At 36.2% G+C, this 16,827-nt stretch overlaps 1 protein-coding gene and 1 pseudogene across 2 annotated transcripts in view; one reads left to right on the top strand and one right to left on the bottom strand.

Moving 5' to 3' along the window:
* The window catches only part of LOC111998942 (disease resistance protein At4g27190), a 164,027-nt gene that overhangs the window by 21,203 nt on the left and 125,997 nt on the right, over positions 1–16,827 (bottom strand). Inside the window, exon 8 of one of the 2 annotated variants that reach the window (XM_065775896.1) lies at positions 13,955–14,321. The exons of the other annotated variant lie outside the window; for it this stretch is intronic. The gene's annotated coding sequence lies outside the window, so the exon portion shown is untranslated. Of the gene's footprint in view, positions 1–13,954; positions 14,322–16,827 lie in introns of those variants that run through there. 2 annotated transcript variants of the gene reach the window in all.
* On the top strand, positions 6,489–10,788 carry LOC112015677 (thioredoxin reductase 2-like; annotated as a pseudogene).

The raw sequence follows: 16,827 nt of genomic DNA on the forward strand, positions 1-16,827 counted from the left end.
TTTGTACCATCACCAACCCACCACTTCCCCTCTTTCAACTTTTTGTTATCCTGTTTTACTATGTTTCTCCAAAACCAAGACTGGTGTGGCTTGGGTTGACATTCATGAATTGAAGTTCTAGGGAAGTATTTAGCTTTAAAAGTTTTTGCTAAAAGGGACTGAGGATTTTGATGAATTCTCCAGAATTGCTTTGCAAGCATGGCCTGGTTCATCAAGCTAAACTTTTTAAGACCAAGCCCTCCCTTATTCCTGGGTTGACAAACTTTGTTCCAATTAAGAAGATGCAATCTCCTAGCCCCTTGGTCATGTCCCCACCAGAAGGATCTAGTAATGGCATCAAGCTTATTGCAAATACTCTCAGGCACCCTGAAGCAAGAAAAAGTATATAATGGCATGGATTGTAGAGCTGAATGGATCAAGGTTGTTCTACCCGCTTGTGAGAGGAGCTTAGCTTTCCATCCCTGAAGCTTAGAGCTGAGTTTTTCCACCAAGTAATGAAAGTCACCAACTCTCTTGCCCTTAAGTTTGAAGTTCAAACCTAAATACTTACTAGGTTCAGACACCAGATTGACCTTTAAGGTCGAGGCTAGTTGTTCTTGCTCTACTCTTGGCATATTTGGAGAGCAAAACAAATCAGATTTGGCAACATTAATGCTCTGACCAGATATAGAGCAGTACCACTGTAAAACACCCTGAATATTGACTATAGATTTATCATCTCTCCTGAAGAACAAGAGAGAGTCATCAGCAAATAGCAAATGAGTGAAAGTGCATCCATTCCTTCCAATTCTTATACCTTGGATCTTATTTTGTTGCTTTGCTTTAATGAGGGCAAGGGATAGAACATTTGCACAAAACAGGAATAGATACGGTGATAAGGGATCTCCTTGTCTGAGACCCCTCTTAGGTTTGAAGGTATAAGAGAGGCTTCCATTCACAAGAAGGGTAAATTGGACTGTGGTGACACACTGTAGAATCCACTTTATCCAATTTTGGCTAAAATTCATTGAAGTAAGCACAGCCTTCAAAAACTTCCAATCAACCCTATCATAAGCCTTTGACATATCAATCTTCAAAGCTCCATAAGCCTTTTTCCTCCTCTTCCTTTTTGTAAGAAAATCAAAGAGTTCATGCGCAAGTAAAATGTTATCACAGATATTCCTTCCTTTAATAAAAGCATTCTGGAAGGGAGTAATAAGAGAGTCCATGAAAGGCTTAAGACGATTAACCAGCAGTTTAGAAATAATCTTGTAAGACACATTACACAAACTAATGGGTCTAAAGTGATTCACATTATCAGGGCAAGCAATTTTAGGAATGAGGGTGATATAAGTAGCATTGAGAGACTTAAGCAAGGAACCTGAGTGAAAAAAAGCTAGGACAGTGTTAAAAATATCAAACTTGACAATGTTCCAAAACTCATGATAGAAAAAGGCAGGAATACCATCAGGACCAGGGGCTTTATGAGAACTAAGCTGGAATACAGTATCCTCAATTTCCTCAAACGTGACAGGTCTATCTAGGATAGAGAGTTGGTGAGCAGATAATTGAGGTAAGTGCAAGGTTCCAACTTCAGCAAGTATCCGGTCAAAAGATAAAGGAACAGTGTCCTCAAAGGCACACTTAAAATGCTGAGCAAGCAAGTCCTCAATTTCCCCTAGGTCGTCAGTATAACTACCATCCCCCTTTTGTAGATTCAAAATTCTATTCCTAACTCTCCTTTGCCTTACAACAGTTTGATAGAACCTCGTATTTCTATCCCCAAATAGTACCCAGTTACTCCTAGCTTTCTGAGCCCACATAACCTCCTCTCTATGCATCAAAATTTCCAATTCTTCCCTCAACTCAGCCTCTTTCTTAACATCTTCAAGGGACGAGATAGAGTTCTGCACTAGTTTAAGTTGATTTTGTTTCATGTGAATCTCATTCTCCACCTTCCCAAACACTTCCTTATTCCAAACTTGGAATTCATCTCTAACAGTGATGAGCTTATGTCTTAGTTGAAAAGCTCTTGAACCCTTAACTCGATTAAGCCAGGCTTTTTGCACAACACTCTTGCAAGAAGGATGTGAGAGCCACATCTTTTCAAATCTAAAGGGTCTACGCCGAAAAGGTGGGAAGGACTCACAATCCAATAAAATGGGACCATGATCAGACCTAACAATAGGAAGGTTCCTAAGAACATATTTGGGATAAGAATTCACCCACTCTATACTAGCAAAAGCTCTATCAAGCTTTTCCATCACAAAATCCTCCTCCTCCCTCCTATTCATCCAGGTATACTTCTGACCAGAAGATACCAACTCACAAAAAGCAAGGTCATCAATAACTTGTTGGAAGGATTCGGCCCCTGTGATTGGGTTCAAGTGGAAAGAAAATTTATCCTCCAAACAAAGAATCTGGATTGTTTGTCTTTTTTAATGTGATATAAAAAAATAAATAATAAAAAAGCTACATTGATGTGGGAAAGTGTTATTTGTTAATCTTTTTAGTTACATTGGGATGAATAAAATTTGACTGTAATTCACTATAAGAATTGTGATGATACAAATAATTGTCAGTGGCATATAAAATTTATGAAAAAATGGTCAGTGGTACATATATAAAGTACAGCAAGCTGTAGCTTTACTAACTCCAATCTGAGTGATTCTACTATTGGGAACACACGTCTTTGTAAAATATTCATTTTAGGACTAAGATGGGGGGAGAGAAAGGCTGCTGCTTGTTTTTGTTTCATTCTTGTTCATTGACCATCATATAGAAATCATGTGAGCAGTGGTTTTCATTGTACCATTGTTGTGTTGACCTATTTCTGTCACCAATATTTGGGTTTCTTGAACAACCAGAGTTATCATTTAAAATTTAAATAATATGACATGTTTCATTTAATTTATGTTTTATTCACAGTGTATGTATTAAAGGCTTCTCTATTTAGTTGACTTGGTTTCTTTATGATGCAGGTTGCATGGCAGCCTTGGAAGCAGAACATTACTTGCAAGAGATTGAATCACGGGAGGGTAAAAGTGATTGACTACCTAGGATGTGCCTGGGATTTAAAAGTTGCTCAATTAGGAGCAATATTTAATCAAGGACAAAAAAATTAGAGAAATGATATATCTATAATATTTTTACAACAAATCTTAAGTGGCAGGTTGTTACTGGTTGTTATTGTTGGTGCAAAAAAGAAATCTTAGTGTTAGTTTCAAATTTGAACCAATAACAACTAACCACCTGTGATTTGTTGTAAAAATGTTATAAAATTATTGTAGACGTAGTATCTCTCAAAAAATTAATAGATTTTAGCATGTCACTATTGGATATGCATTAATAGATTTCTACATTATGCCGCATCAACTGTAATTTTTTATGATTGATTTTCTTGGATAACCTGTAAATCATAAGGCTTACCTTTTGCTCTTTTGGTGGCTTTTAATCATGCTGGTTGTAGCATTTTCTCTTGGATCTTGGCTACTCCGCTGGTTTCTTGAAACATATTCCTGCTTTAGCGAGGAGGGCATGCCAATACGAACTAAGGAATTAAAACTTTTTAACCAGGTTTGTAAGGTACCTGAACTTCAGCCGATCCTATTGGTTAATTACTCATCTTTTTGTGAGAGAGCATGCTAATTTGAATTATGGCATATAAATGGATTTCTGTTTTGGGTGAAAAAAATATTTTTTGGCAACAATTTTGCCAAAACAAATATAAAACAAAAACCAAAAAATCATTTTTTTTTTAATACCAAATAGACCCTACAAAATACTACTATTCCATATTAGATATTTCTATGAATAAATAATGTTTATTCGCTAACATTTTTTTTAATTCAATTGGTACTTTCTAGTGTTTTCAATATGAAAACATTTAGGGTTAGAATCCCCCACCTTCAACTATTGAATATTTAAATAAATAAAAAAAACACTAATGTCCATTCCTTCTATTTTTACAAATAATTAATAATTTGCCTTTACTTTTTTTTTTAATAAATATAAACAAATAAACTCACTATTTGACGACTTTAAAGATTATTTATCATGATGATTACTCTTTATCACCAAGTCACAATACCAATTAAAAGATTATTTATCATGATGATTACTCTTTATCATAAGACCAAGATACTAATTAGTTGTGAGTTCCAGTTAGCACAACTAGAAAAGTTTCTTATCGTTAAATAAGAGATTTGAGGTTTGAACCCTACCTACACAAAAAATCAATTAATGTCTTAGTTTGATGATAAAGAGCAATTATTATGAGCTGACACTATATGTTGAAACTAATTTTTTTATTAAAAAAAAAAAATACCAATCGGTTTTTGGTATTAATAGGGTTCAAACCTCAAATCTTTTATTCGACAATAAGAGACTTTATAGTTGAATTAACTGAAACCCATTTTACTTGTACTTTTAGTTATGTGATTTTTTTTAATCAACATGTATCTTGTTCAAATGATTTAATGAATTACATGATTTAATACACTTAAACGATCTTATGAACTGTCATGTATCAAGTTAATTTAAAGGAAAAATTTGTCTTCATATATTCCAACTCTCATGTTTGGTATTAGTTGGTAGCAATGTTATGAATACTATTTCGGAACCCGTTTTGGTTTGTTCATTAGAATGAAATATTTTAGTACCAGTCAATTTCGGGTATCGTTTCGAAAACCGTTTCGGAATTACTACTAAAATATATATTTATATATTATTATTACTATTATATAAAATAATAAATTTAATATAGTTTTCTATTAAAAGAAGTGGGATTATTATTTAAAAAAAAAAACATTTATTTATGGTTAAAAAAAAAAAAAAAACTCCCATTTTGTGTAATTGTACACAAGTGAGCTTCCAAGAAGCTTCCTATTGACTACTCTTTCAGTTTCTCCCATTTCCCAACCCACCCACGTGACTAGTGTTGCTTCCTAGTTCCTATTGACTACTTTTTCAGTTTTTCCCATTTCCCAACCCACCCACGTGACTAGTGACAACACTATTATGGCCTGTTTGGATGGAAGGGGGAAATGAGGGGGAGTGGAGTAGAGTTGGCTAAAAATAAGCTAATTTTGTGCTAAATCTACTCTTCTCTACTCCCCCTCCCTCTCCCTCAATCCAAATGGACCATTAGCTGCTCAAATGCTACTTCTTTCATTATTGCTACTTTTTCTTCATCATTTCACCTTGTGAGCTATTTTCTCCTCTTCTCATCTTCTTCTTCTCCTTTTTTGTTTCGCAAGTCACACTTTTTTTGCTTCATCTTGCTCTTCAATTTTCTTTTCAACTTCTCTATCACGGTTGAGAGGGTCAGATAGTGAGAGATGATAGAGAGACAAGGAGCTACAAGTGTGAAAATGAGATATAGATGAGAGAATGAGAAGGATTTTTGGTGATCTAGCAAAAAAGATGCCGATCAACTTCAGAAAGGGAAAATAAGAAGACAAAATTCATACCAGCCGGAAAACGAATTTCGGCCGAAATTGGCCGGAATTGACTGGAACGCCTGAAATGAGTTGAAATGGGGCGAAATTTAATCCGAGGTGGAATAGAGGGTATTACCATTTCGTTTTACACACTGGTATGAGATATTCTGGCAGTTCTGGCCGAAACGGAACGAAATCCATAACATTGATTAGTAGTATTTACTAGTTAGATGGATTACCTTTTTCATGGAAAAAATGGTGGATGGATAATTATTATTAAGGTATATTAAATTTTCTTCAAATCAGACGTTATTTACTATTCAAGTAATAAACATATTTTTTTATGCATAATTTTATACCATAAAAACTTGAAATTTAAACATTTATTTGATAACATAACTATTTATTTTTCATTTTCTTGAAATTTTGCAAGCATTGAGGATATAATAAAAAATGCAATCTAATAGTTAAATTTTCAAAATTCACATCTACTAAAAAGATATAAGAGGAATTTGAAGAGTTTCTATCCAAATTAGTTTGTCTACTTTGAAGAGAAACCTTTTTCCTATTATTAATGGATATCACTCATCAAACATGAAAGTTTTCGGCACAAGGTCCCCCCTCAACTTGATTGTCAAAATATAACGACATGACCTAAGGATGGATGGATGAATGTCCTTATATTGGAGAGACACCTTCCCCAAGGTTTTAGTGCATAAATCTCATCCCATTAATCCGCAATCTCCAATCATAGACACAAATCTTGAGATTCTTGCATTCTATTGCTATAGCATCCATCATGCCATTATTATAGAATATAGGAAAAATTAAAATTAAGAAATAAGTGGTTAGAAAAGACATCTCCATGTAATGAGACATCCTGGAAACCTCATGAATTGATAATAGAATGGATTCAACTTGGGGCTTTTGAATTTCGTCACGTTCTATATCAATGGACTCTCACAACCTAGCTAACGGAGGATGTTAGGACGACATTAATAAAGTAATATATTTATATTATTTTATTTTCTTTAAATAGATTAAAAAAAAGAAAAATGAATTTCCTGTTTTGTTCTATCTGAGAATACCTTTCGGTACTCCATTAGTGCATTAGCATTCTTTCTTTCTTATCCTTTGTCTCAAGGCCCAAACCTACCGCCCAAGCAAAGCAAACACAAAAAGTCATGGATAACCAACCCTATGAGCTTATTCTTTCTTCTTCCCCCTCTGCCAAGGAACCACCAACCCTCCTCCATAACCCCAATCTGAATAGCTCACTGGAAACTTGGAAAGTCCAGACATTCAGGTAAACATTTTCATCTTTGGTTCTTTATTTTTTTGGGTTTTTGTATCACATGATCTTAGTTGGGCTCTTGAGGGGACAAAAAACCCACTTGTGGGTATTGGGAGTTTTCATTTGTTGAAGCTTGTTGTTTATCAGCTGTTGTGTCTTGTTAATTTGAGGTTTGAACTTTAGGAAAACGTGGGGTGTATCAAATTCTTTCCCATAATACTTAGTTTACTCTGTCAGAAGGGCAACCCCAAATAGAACTTAGAATCATTTGAGGTTTATTCTTTTTTCTTTTGGGAATTTTCTTTACTGGGTATGTGCTATAATTTAAAGTTGATATGTAATCGCACTTTAATCAATTCTAATCTTAATTTAGGTTTATCCATAATAAAAAAAAGAAGCTTAATTTGGTGTTTTTTTTTTCTTTTTTTTTTGTTCCTGTTAATTTTATCTTTAACTACATGTAAGTAACCTGGAATTAGCTAAATTTAGATTCAATTTGTTTTCATTTGTTTAAATTATTCAATCTTTGCTGTGAAGTGTGTTACTGTGTCTGGTTTGTTTTTCTTCATTTTTCATTTCAGGGTTTGCTGCGACTTGAACCACATTGTTTTTGAAAATCAAGTACTTAGTGGGCGTTCTGTTTTTGTTTATATATGTCCAAAGTTTGTTTAATTCTTAGGTTTGTTTGTTATTCCTCTTGATGTGCTATATCATGCAAGGCTGTTGGTTGTTTTTATTGACTTGTTGGTGGTGATTGTCACTGCTGTTGTTGTAGTCGAATGGTTTTTTTTTTTCTTTTTCCTTTTTTAATGTGTAATATTACTATGTGAAATTTATTTGTTTATTTAGACGTTGTACTTTAAAGAATTGTTATTGTTTAAATTTAATTAGCTTGTTTATGCTTTATTATTTTATACTAATGGTCCAATCTTAAAAACTTGAACCTCTCCTTTTTTATTTTTTTTGTTCTCTTTACTATTTGGTTTTCAAAACCATGCCTTTTAACTTTTATAGCAATAGAGACTGCAGAAAGGTGAAGTTATGAGTTATTGCCCTAAAAACAACCTCTTAAATCTACTCAGAAGAGGTTCCAAGTTTTTTTGAAAGCCCTCCAACTCTGCTGCTCCCCCCGCAGCTCCCACTTCCACACCTGGACAAGCATCCTCCTCTGCTGCTGCCATTTCTTCGACTTCGGCCATGGATGATCTCCATATCCTCAAAACAAGATTGTGCATCATTGGAAGTGGCCCAGCTGCCCACACCGCTGCCATATATGCATCATGTGCAGAGTTGAAACCCATCCTCTTTGAGGGGTGGATGGCCAATGGCATTGCCCCTGGCGGTCAGCTCACCATGACCACTGACGTGGAGAACTTCCCAGGATTTCCAGATGGAATTAATGGCATTGAGCTCATGGACCGCTGCTGCAAGCAGTCACTCCACTTTGGCACTCAGACTCTAACCGAGACTGTCAGCAAGGTGGATTTCTCCACCACCCCTTTCAAGGTCTTCACTGATTCTAAGACTGTCATTGCTGATTCTATCATTGTGGCAATGGGTGCCACCGCCAAGCGATTAGACTTCCTGGGCTCTAGTGAGGGCCCAAGAGGGTTTTGGAACCGAGGGATATCAGCTTGTGCTGTGTGTGACGGTGCTGCACCCATTTTCGGGAACAAGCCCTTGGCAGTAATTGGAGGAGGCGATTCAGCCATGGAGGAGGCCACATTCCTCACCAAGTATGGGTCCATTGTGTACATCATCCATAGGAGAGATACATTTAGGGCTTCAAAAATTATGCAGTAGAGGGCCTTGACTAATCCTAAGATTCAAGTTCTGTGGAACTCAGCGGTCGTGGGGGCATATGGGGACAAAAACACTAATAATAGGGTCTTGGGGGGGTTGAAGGTGAAGAATGTGCTGAGCGGGGAGGTTTCAGATCTCAAGGTAGCGGGATTGTTCTTTGTGATAGGGCATGAGTTGGCCACCAAGTTCTTGGATGGTCAGCTGGAACTTGATTCTGGTGGCTATGTTGTCACAAGGCCAGGGGCCACCCTGACTAGTGTGCATGGAGTTTTTGCTGCCGGAGATGTCTAGGATAAGAAGTATAGGCAGGCCGTTACTGCTGCCGGAACTGGTTCGTCAATATCCTCTATCTCCCCACTTCATCATTTAAATTTCGATTTTAGAATTTTTTATGTTTGCAGCACTGCTTTTCTTCATTTTATTTGGGATTATATGTTTTGTGTATCTCATTGATATAATGCTAAACTTAATTCCCTGCTTCACTTCTCTTCTGTACTGCTTACTCAGAAGCATATTTCAATTGCGAGTTGCTGGTTCACATGTTTCTTTGTTCTTGATCAAATTGCCCTCCAGATAATAAGCGTTTGACTGCAAGAACAGAGAATATTTATGCTTTCTAAATTTGCTAGTGTCTCTAACTTGCTTGTTGCATTATGGTATTTTCCATGTGCAACACATTAATGAATGTAGTTGCCCTTTACCGATGAAACTGATAATAATCAAAAGGAAATTTTAAGATTTATTTTTTGACTCCCTCTTAACTGGTATATAGTTAAGAAGGTTCTAAAAAGTTCTGTTTCCTGCCCATTCTATGCTTGTGGATTTAAAAACAAAATTAGTCTAACCTTGTGTGACCATGTACTTTTTTTGTTCTTCTTTATCAAAATGATGAAACTTGTGCTCAAGGGTTGTGAAGAAAGTAATCCATTTATGATATGCTTGACATGGCTTGATCACCATCTCTCTATGCAATTGGATGACTGTTGGAGTCTTGATTCTAGCACATTCTTTTGAGATGCTGAGCCCATTCTTGAGTAAACCCAAGCTGATCTAACTTAGCTTTTAAGAACATGGAGTATTCAGAAATGTGAATTTTAAAACTTGATTATGCATTTATGCCCACCCATTTTTGACCCCTTAAAATAAGATCAAATGGGTTGTTCACTTCAAGGGTGAGCTGGACTCTGGCTTTTTTTAGTGCTTGGTGACCTGAGATTGAGTGACACGTATGTATGATTTTTGCACAAATTTAAATTAAGCCTGTGCATGACTTTAATCTCCCAAACTGAACTTATCGCAAGATACCTGACTAGGCTTGGATTGTTTTGTCTTTTTAAATGTGATTTACAGAATAAAAAAAAAAAAAAAATTACATTGATGTGGGAAAGTGTTTTGTGTTCATCATTTAGCTATGATGCATAAAATTTGACCGTTTCTGTAATTGACTATAAGAATTGAGATAATACAAATAATTGGTAGTGGTATATAAATAACTGTAGGTTGTTGCTTACTGACTCCAATCTAAGTAATTCTGCTATTGGGAAAACATGTCTTTCTGAAATGTTCATTTTGGTCCCAAGATTTGCAGGAGAGGTGGGAAGAGAAAGGCTGCTGCTGGTTTCTGTTTCATTCTCAAATTTTGGAACAGTCAAATGGAAAATTAGAAATCATGTTACCATTGGTTTTGATTATACCATTGGTCATGGCATCTACCACTGTTACGATAACCTGTTTCTGTCACCAATATTTGGGTTTCGTTGAACAATTTAAGTTATCCTTTTAAATTTAAATAAAAAGACCTGTTCCTCTTTAAGTTATGCTTTCTTCACAGTATATGTATTAGGGTATTCTCTATTTAGTTTACTTGGTTTCTTTAATGATGCAGGTTGCATGGCAGCCTTGGTTTCTTTGGTGTGCACTTGGTTAGTGTGATGGCATGTCATGTTGGTATTATTCTTCTCTACAGAAGGACATGCCAAGATGAACAAAGGAATTAATTTTTTTTTTCACCAAAGTTTGTAGAGCTCCTGACCTTCAGCAGATCCTATGGGTTATTTACTCAGCATGCTAATTTGAATCATGGCATGAATGATAAATCTTTGTTAACGTATTCCCTGCAGGAAAAAAATGTTTAATGCTTTGTTAAATTTTTAATTAGTTATTCAGTAGAACCAATTGTATATATGGGCAGAAAAAGCTTAATCGTAGGACCTTGAAAGCTTGTTAATGGCATGGTGGAATTTGTAGAGGAAATCCTTGAAAGTTTTTTAATGGCATGGTGGAATTTGTAGAGAAAAACACAGGTCAAAAAAGGTGTTTGTGTCATTAAAGGTGTTTGTGTCATTCGTGTCTTTAAATCAAAGAGACATTGAGTGCCAAAACTTGAAAGAGTAGAAGCTTTTGATAATTTTTGAAATACTTTTTCATTGTAATTTTTATAGGGAAGCCTTGTTTTTAGCAGTTTGCAAATTATGGGAAGTTTTGAGAAATTAGAAAAGAGCATTAGCATGTAAAATCTAAATGTATACAAAAAAACTCAAATAAGAATAGGAAGTTGTGATTAGTACCTAGCATTAAAATCTCTCTCTCTCTCTCTGGGTAAAGCCTGGATTTGAATCACCTCTCCCCACTTAGTGTAATTAGGGAAAAATAAAACGAAGATAATTTTGATCGTGTATGTTGAAATATAAATATGATCTTCATTACCATCTTTCAATAAAATTTACACTCCTTTCATTTTTGATGAACTGGAAAATTTTATTCAGAAGGAAAACTAATTATAGGGAGAGCGAACTAGCCTCCAATCTAATAACAGATACAAGTTGCCCAAAATCAAAAGAACCATAGACATTGTTCAATAAAGGCCACTTCGCCAATGTGTGAATTGCTATATTTGCTTCTTTAGATATCCAATTAACAGAGCAGTGAGGGATTTGATAGAGAGTGCAATAAATATCAGTGCAAATGCCTCTAATTCTCTAGGGGTGCAAGTTTACACCCTTTCATTAGATAGAGCTGGTGGATCTTTGATTCATGAGATTTATGGTTGTTGATGGCCATTTTGGAAGCCCAAATAGAAAGAAAAAGCCCAGCAACGTAGATAGAGAAGAATTGGTAAATAGATAGAAAACCCATTAAGCCCGAATGACAGGAATAATGGATCACAGGCCCATAAGATAAGCAAATGGGCATCAAAATGGCAAATGGCCTCAAAACGGCCCGAAAAGAGAGAAATAGCAAACCATGGGCAGTTTGTGATGTAGAAAAGTGAGAATGGGTCACGGCAGGCCCAAAGCAATGCAAGCAAAGAAAGTAAGAGATTAATGGCAAGACCATGAACTCCAACGATGAGGACAAGATAATTGGGCTGGGGAAGCCTAATGGAGTTAGTAAACGCCCATGGTTAGGAAAAGGGTCAAGAAAGCCCAAGGGAAGCAAATGGGCCAAAGATGCCCAAGGGAAAACAAATGGGACACAAGAGCTTGCTAAGTAAAAAGAAAAACTAATGGCCATACTGAGCCACTGGGGAAAGGATAAATGGCAGGCCTAAAGAAGCCCCAACAGGATTGAGGCAAACAACTTTGCAGCAGGCATAACAGAGTGATATGGCAGGAGGGTAGCAGAAAAGGATGGGCTAAAGGAAAAGGCGAAGTCCATCATCAAACAAAGGCCCAGCCTTAAGTAGGGCAAGTCATAAAAGGAAGGGAACTAGAAAACAGTCAAGGATGAACGGCAGACTGAGCAGGCCAACCACGACAAACGCATAAGTAGCAGGTAGGTTTTGGACACACATGGAAGAGTGGCACACGCAAGGCCTAAACACCACCAGCCTGTACCCAGCCAATACAAGACATGGTGAGGTCGTGTATTAGAGGTAAGAGGGCACGGTTTGGCAGTGGGGAGAGGGGAAAAACCTATTTTTGAGGTTCCTACTTAGGCTCTTTTGGGGGAAATGTCTTGCTGGGATGACATATCACCCAAAAGAGGTAGGCTGAGTTGGAACCATTAGATGTATGCCATAAGAGTAGAGAGAGAGAGAGAAAGAACCGAAACCATAGTAGGAAATGGTGCCACGGCAGACAAACAAACAAAATACCCTTCTTTGTCTGGTGATGGGGAGTGGCCCGCAGATGGTCTAGTGGTGGTCGGCAAGTACACCCAAACCAAACAAAGGTGGTTAAGGGCTAAAACAGTAAAATCCGGTCATGGTAGGCACTATAAAAGGGGATCCTTGCCGTGCACAAAAGGAACAACAACAAGGAAAACTATAACCTCAGTAACAAGAATCTCTAAGAAAAACTAGGAAATAGAAAAACGAGTGTGAAGGAAAGAAAGAAAAGATCAAAGTAAAAATTAAAAGGAAAGAAACAAATAGAGAATGAGATCAGTAGGCATGCACTAATAGGTTGATTCTCTTTCTCCCTCTCAAAATCTTGCTCTCTGTAAAAAGACTCCCTTGGGCACCAACCATTCAGATCCGTTTCCCTCAAAGTAATTAATTTCCACGACAGGATTTTCCCTGGGAGATTAAGTGCGTTGACAGGAGGCGTTCTTCCCTTTTTGGTTTTGCTCTTGCGAACCAGACTTAATTTGATTTCTTTCTCCTCTGATTAACCCATATATTATCATTTGTTCCTTTTGCTTTCTTTGTAAAAGTCATTGTTATTATTGTGATTATGTTTCGTGAATAGGGATTTTTTGGTCATTTTCTATCAAATAGTCAAAGTGCTTTATTTTGTCGTTATTATCATATCTGCCTGTCATGACTCATCTGAAACAGCTCTGCCTGTCGTAAGCACATTCCTGGCAAACAAGGCATAGTTTGCACACAAGCTGGACCAAATTGAGTTGCAATTGGACCGGTCTCAACTCCTTTACTCAAAATACTTGGGCCTATTACCGCAGGAGGCAGTCCAGCCCAATACAACAAAAAGGCCCACTACAATGGTTATTTCAAGTTTTTTTTTAAACAACTGCATTCTTCCTATTTTGGTCATCAATGTTGCTATTTGTTCTTTTCTTGCTCCATAAAATATTGATTTGGGTTTCAATTACATACAATTGTTTACGAATTTGCAAAGAGAAGATAATTTACTCATGCATGGTTAAAATCATAAAGATAAAATATTTTCTTCTAACCATCTTTAACTAAAATTTCACAACCATATACATGATCATTTGTTTTTTGTAACCGCGATGCTAAAAGTCAAGGGAGATCAAATTGGATATGTCAATCTATACAATTGCGACTATGACAACCTTATATTGTTGGACCCAAATTATCTCCCTCCCGGAGTCTATTATGTGCATGGGTGAGCATACATGCATGCATGACTGAGTTAGAGAAACGTTTAAAAGGATAAGCAACTAGAAATTCATTATAAACTATCAAACACTAAAAAACTTGACACTTAATGATAGCATGTAGTTTATAACACTCATCAAAATAATAAGCATAACTTCATTCAAATAACGATATGGTCTTTCTTCACCAAGAAGAGGTAGTTTATAAGACTCCAAATAAATGCATCACACAAGTAGTAGTACTTCTATTATTATTGCTACTGCAGCTACTTTTTTTTTTTTTTCTTCAAACGTGGAAAAACAAGAAAATAATGAAACAATATCAGAATAAACAAAAGACGAATGAACTCTATACATTTCCATAACCATGGGGATGACGACTCTCTGAGCACATGATTTCAGGAGAAAGAAACATGATTCCAAGTACCACAAACTACAATTACAAGTGACGTTCCCACTGCTTCATATTTAGAATGATCTCCATCTTTAGAATTCTGAACCTTGCGTGATAGAAAACAACATATTGAAGAAAAAGCATCAATCATTGTAACTGTTGAACTCAAAGTATCATCAAGGAAAAATAATTATCTGTTTAAATATAATAACATTATTTTTGTGTATGCTTATGAAGTGAAAAGGGACACAATAATATGTATGATGGATAAATTTTGATGCAATTTACAAGCATTTTATTGCTCCTAAAAATTGGCATGTTCACGTAATTCTATTGTGATAATTATCTAGTGGGAGAGTGAAAATGTTGCTCGTGTTCATGCATTATTGCATTAAAAAGATTAAAGTACATGGTGTGGGAAATTAGGAGAATTGTTGAATAATATACTTACCCTTTCTCTTCTTCAAAAGAACTATTGTGTGGTGGTATTATATTTGCTCTTCCAGAGCCAATGTATGGTGGTATTTAGGTTAGCCTTCCAATGCCATTCATCTTCTTGTGTTGCTTGTACTCTTTCTAGCTTTGGTGTCCCTAAAGCTCCATGAGAGAAAGTCTTCATCTCAGGGCACTGCCTCACAATTACTTCTTCCAAAGATGGGAACTCGAAGGAATAACTTATTGAGCAAAAGCTTGAGAGGTTTGGCAAGCAATCAAGTTTTAAGTATGTCAGCTGGGTGAAAGTAATCACCTCACTCGCTTCACCTCCCTCCCCTGCTACAACTTCTGTTATCCTTTCGCATTCACTTACACTCATTTTTTTGAGTTGTACCAAACTTTTGGCTGTTGAGGATGTAACTAAATTAATTAATCCATGACATTTACATATTTCTAGATTTGTCAAATTTTGGAAAGATACTGACGATGGCACTAAATTTTTCAATTTGTCACAAATCAACACTTTTAGATTTTCCAGATTATGAAACATTAGGCTTGGTTGAGTGTCTTCTTTCCACAAATGTGTCAACATAGGTAGTTCAGACAACTCTAGTTTTCGTAGTTTTGGGAGTATTGTAGCATGGTTTTCCATGTTAAAAAGTTCTTTATATGGGAATATTTCTTCCCAAGAACTAGATTTCACAAAAAGTTTCTCCAAACTGTGTAATCTTTTAAGAAAAGCAATCCAATCAGAAGCAGCTACATAGTCGATCACGTGAAGGACTTTCAATTTGTAAAGGCACTCTTCAAAAAGTTGGTCACGTTGTATCTCCTTCATCTTGTAATTTCCACCCAATGTCAAAGCCTCCAAGTTAGGGAATAATGTACCCTATAAAAAAAAATCAAAGCATTGAACAAAAGAAAATAGATTTATTAATGAAATGGAATATATCTGTGAAGTCTCTAAAATTAATGGTAAGAATATGGTCCAACCTTATTATATCTAGAAGAAACTTAAAAAAAAAAAAAATAGAAAAAAAAAGTACATAATAAAGAGCAATGTTGTAATTCATATGTACTATCGAATAGTAGTAGTCAATCAAATGCAAAGTGGTGTAAGAGTCATTTACAAGAAAAGCCTTTTTCCAAAACCATGTTCATCATTTGGTAGTTATTGTCAATCAATTGTTTCAATTTGCCACAATTTGACACGTGTAGTACTTTCATATTTCTGGACATGTTACCAAAAAAAAAAAAAAAAAATTTAAATTGCCGGAGCCTTTCACGGTCAAGTTACGCAAATTTTGAAATCTCGGGTCTGTTAATCTGAAAGAGGAGATTGCCCGATGTTGGTTATGAAGTAGTATCTCTTCAGAGTGTATAGAGGACAGTTCCAACGTTTCCAAGTTGGGGAACACAACCTGCAACAACAATTAATTATCTACTTCAGCAAACTTGTTAAAAGAAATGAAGAAAGCGGTGTTGTATTTGCCTAATACAACAAGGCCCAGACCTCAAACAGTGATGAAGTCCAGCCTCAAAACGATGTCGTAAAACTTTGGAGTACTTTTTTTGGATGAAATGGGTAATTACCCATAAAATGCTAACAATATAATTAGTTGTCAACGTTTTCAAACTATTTTTTTTTTTAGCACCTCGAGTCTCAGAAAATCGAGTTATGCGCTCATACCTCGAGTTTTTAATGCTCGATTTTTATAGTTTGACCTGGCCTAGTTCCACGTAGCATCCCACGTGGAACTCGAGTTTTTGAGGCTCGAGGTCTAAGCCCATACACCCAGAAAGAAACCAGAAAAAAATTAGAGCATGAAGAAAAAAAAAAAATAGAGCATGAAGAAAAAAAAAAAACCCCGAAGAAGAAGAAAGAAGCCGCAAGCCAGAAGAAAAAAAAAAAAAAAGGAAAACCCAGAAAGGCCGGCGCGACCGGGGCTGCAGTGCGGCCAGGGTCGGCGCGACCTAGGGCTCGCGCGCCTGGGTCGCAGCGGTTGCACGGCCTGCGCGACCCAGGGCTCGCGCGGCCTGCGCGACCCTGGCCGCGCTGCGGCGCCGGTTGCGCCGGCCTGGGGTTGCCGGCCTTCTCTTTTTTTTTTTTTTTTTTTTTTTTTTTTTTTTTTTTTTTTTTTTTTTTTTTTTTTTTTTTTTTTTTTTTTTTTTTTTTT

Source organism: Quercus suber, unplaced genomic scaffold (assembly GCF_002906115.3).
Source record: "Quercus suber isolate HL8 unplaced genomic scaffold, Cork oak 2.0 scaffold_121, whole genome shotgun sequence".
NCBI lineage: Eukaryota > Viridiplantae > Streptophyta > Magnoliopsida > Fagales > Fagaceae > Quercus > Quercus suber.